The following is a 4,315-nucleotide window of genomic DNA, read 5'->3' on the forward strand; positions in this document are numbered from 1 at the left end:
TTCCCACATTCCTGTCTATCTTTCCCTTCTTTTGGAATGACTGTGATTGTAGCTTCCTTCCAAGAGGGTGGGGTTTTTCCATTTGTAATAATATAATTAAATGTCTTCAGTTGAAGGGGGAGTAATTCTTCATTCATACAGCGATACCACTCGGCATTAAACCCATCCGGGCTGACTGCTTTTCCTGGTTTTAGCTTAGAGAGGGCTTCTTTAATTTCGTCCTCTGAAATTGGTTGTGTTAGATTCACATTTTGAGTATCTGATACTGAAGGGAGATTCAGGTAGTTAATAAAATTATCAGCATAATTTTCATCAATGCTTTTAGATTGTAAGTACAGCTCTCTATAAAATGCCTTAAAGCATTCATGTATCCCCTCCTGTGTAGTTTCTAAGATATTAGTTTTATGGTCTTTAATCTTATTAATTGTACTTTCCTGCTGTTGCTTACGTAATTTATATGCCAGACATTTGGCTGATTTCCCTTCTATCTCATAATGTTGGTAAGAGGTTTTAACTAAACACTCCCCGGCTTCTGCAGCCACGACTTGGCGGGCCAAAAGATCACCTTTGGTGGAACAAATTTGGCCCGCGGAATAGTACCATGATGCATTCACTTTAGATTAGTAACATCATTACCAGACGCAACTTAGAATATTAGTTGTCGGGTATTAGTGACGTTCTGCATGCAGCAGGGGAAACTAAATCTATCCAGGGTCAGCTAGTAGGACAACCACCTTATCAGAATGTGCCCTCTGGTACGTACAATGTTGAGGAGTTTGGAATCGCAAGGTGAATTGAAGAAGCTCTCTGTCTCCCGGTGGGTTACAAAGTTGGGTACCATCTTAATGTTTTTCCCTCCCAAAGACAAAGTCATCATTCGCCAGAAGAAAACACCCTTTTTGTGTTGTTGTGGAGATATTTGTGTTCCTGATTTTGATAACATGGAACTACTTAGCCGCCTTTTCCACTTCTGACAAGCGTTAACCACCCTCAGCATTGGACATTGAGATTGTTAGACGATATTTTTCAGAGTTCTGAGATAATTTTCAAATGGGAAAATGGACACATCATTCAATGAACTGCTGAAGTGCTCCACATCATCTGGCAGATGGATCAGGGAGTTTAAATTGTACACAGTAAAAGTTTTTACATATATGTTATTTTGCTCCTTGTGACGAAGGATCACATCAACTCCCTAGCATAGCTCCAATACTGATTCTGCTGCTTGTCGTCGGAAGTCAACACGATTACCATGGATACCATAAGACCAAGGAAGTACCTGTACACAGTCCCTGAGATAACTTTCCTTAACACCACTGGGCGTGTGTACACGAGGACTTGGCAAAGTTCAGTAGCCTTTCCCACCTAAGCTAATTCTCCTATTCTCCGAACTACACCCACACATACCAAATGCATGTAGTCCTGTGCAAATAGTTGGATACTTGGAATTCCTGCTGTGATTAGTGGGTATTTGCCAGACTGGTGATCTTTGTTTTCAAATTTGTTGAATTCTGCTTCAGATCTTAGACCAGCACCTGGTGCTGTTGCCCCAAGAACAACACGTCTTTCAACATAAGCTCCTCTTATGGCGCACCACTCAAAAGAGTGGTAACCACTGTGGCGGTTGACGCATTTCACAAATTCCCTGGCTGGTGCATTAGAGATAAAGGCCTTTACAGTCAACCGATCTGTTTTTTCTCCATGGATGATACCACTTTGCTTAAGTTGTTCCAAATTCTTTTAGGAAATCTGACAAATATTCTCCACAATACAAATCAACAAGGAAAAGTCAAGAAAACTACAGAAGATTGGCCACATATGTGTGTTTATTTTATTTGAAGAGTGGAACCCCATCAATATTAATGGATATGTCAATGCTATCTCCCCTGAAACCAGTATTCTGACCTAGAACTTTTAAAATGCCAGATGCAATACCAAAGTAGACAGTGTCCACTACATCTCTCAACTGTTTCTACTTTCTTGGGTGTTTGGAGCAGAATTCTGGTATCCATGGGGAGGCGATGACCTTGCTGTCTGAATATATCTAGAAGCTCATTAACTGCTGCTCTCATGCATTTATTCCCGATGGCCCAAACTGCAACCTCCTCACTTGGGCAAGGAGCACCTTCATCCTCAGACTCATCAGACAATCTGCAAATTTTTTGGTCAGCATCACTGTTAGATTTGGGTGGAATTGCATGAGTCATAGTCAGATATGTTGTCAGCTGAAGGTGATAAGACAGCACCATCATCGTCACTGGATAAAGTCACCAAAAATTCCCTTGCAACATCACTACTGCTTGAATGCTCAGCAAGTACCTGGAACCTCTGCCTTGCATTTTTTCTACTTGCTGTGGTATGCCATCATAAAAGGTAGCAGCAAACTGTAAAATTAAATCATGTACATGCATTTCTAAGTTCTTAGGAAATGCATTATTAACAGCATTTTTAGGCCCACCTCTCCAGTACCCGATTTGACCTTCTTCTGTCTTCAGAACTGTTCTAACCCTTCGTGGCATCGATTCAACAAGGTACTAAAATGTTCCTCAGAGAGTTTGGTCCATATTGACATGATACCATCACACAGTTGCTGTAGATTTGCTGTCTGCACATCCATGAAGCTAGGTTGTCTTGGAACCAGTCTGGCCGTTCTCCTCTGACCTCTGGCATCAAGGCATTTCTACCCCCAGAACCACTGCTTACTGGATATTTTCTCTTCTCCTGGCCATTCTCTGTAAACACTATCCATCCCGGCCTAAATGTTAGACAAGGCTAAAGTCTTTGTCCAACACTTTTAGCCTCACTTTGACATCAATGGGTTAGGGGAAAATCTACATCACATTTGAATAGTTCCCACGTGAAATCTAGTGTACAAATAAAGCTGAAACCAGCTGCAGACATTTTACAGAAGATGAAAAGTAAGTTTACCCTAAAAAATTAAGGGAAACTGGAAGCTTAAAAAAAATGGACAACCAGTTTAGATCCTTATAATAAACTGCTCCATGGCCCTAAAAAAGGTTGATAACCACTGCTATGAAAGATTACCAACATATTTGTAAAACTAGCTTGTTTTTCCTCATGTCATCGTGGTGGTAAGATCAAGTTGTTTACATTGGGACATCTGGATCATAGAAGGTTAATGAGCCCCTTAGAGTGTAACAGAGAACTGCTATATAGTAGCTCTGACAAACACATGGCAGTTTAAGAAGCTAGCTTTAGGGCTTGGATATTTTTATGTGTTGCTACATTCTCAACTGTCTCTTCTTTGATAATCATTTTAATCACTGATATGAATGTAACATATGTAAGTCTTGATGGTTTTGTGGAGATAGAAAAGTTAAAGTATTTCTATTTCTTTATGATGTTAACTGTTTATATTTTGATTGTCTGCAGCAATTGTACGATAGTTTCTCTGATTGTGATTCACAAGAACCTTCATGAGCCTATGTACATTTTTATTGCAGCACTGTTGATCAACTCTGTTCTTTTCAGCACAAACATCTACCCCAAACTCTTGTCAGACTTTTTATCTAACGAACAGATGATCTCTTATCAAGTCTGCCTCTTACAGATTCTGTTTTTTTACTCATTTGGTGGTTCAGAATTCTTACTGCTTGCAGCCATGTCTTATGACAGATATGTGTCCATATGTAAACCTCTGCAATATACAATCCTTATGAAAAAAATCAAGGTAGGTATTTTTGTAGGAATGGCCTGGATTGTACCTTTTTGTCACCTTATTGTTCCTGTTATAAAAAATACAAAGAAAGAACTTTGCAGCTTTTCATTGAAAGGTATTTTCTGCAACAATTCTTTGAATTACCTTTTTTGTGCAGGGTCAGGGGAACAGGTAATAATTGGTTTAGTCATTATGGTCAATGTTGCTATTGTTCCTGTACTCTTCATAATTTTTACATATGCTAAGATCCTCATAGTGGCCTCTAAAAGTTGTGGAAAAGTTAAGAGAAAAGCTGCTCAGACCTGTTTACCTCACCTGCTGGTTTTAATCAATTATTCTTGTTTAGCCATTTATGATGTAATCATAGTTCGGCTGGAGTCAAATTTTTCAAAGACTGCTCGATTTATAATGACACTTCAGTTGATCATGTATAATCCTCTTTGCAATCCAGTCATTTATGGACTAAAAATGACAGAAATTTATAAACACTTGAAGAAACTATTCTGCAATTCTAGATGCATCTGCTCATCATGATTTTAAAACTCTTTTCTTTGTCCTTTCCTGTACCCCACCGACAAACTACCAGTGATTTGCACTTGTGATGTGTTTTTTTTTTTGTTTGTTTTGTTTTAATTT

Source organism: Oryzias melastigma, linkage group LG21 (genome assembly GCF_002922805.2).
Source record: "Oryzias melastigma strain HK-1 linkage group LG21, ASM292280v2, whole genome shotgun sequence".
In the NCBI taxonomy this organism is placed as follows: domain Eukaryota; kingdom Metazoa; phylum Chordata; class Actinopteri; order Beloniformes; family Adrianichthyidae; genus Oryzias; species Oryzias melastigma.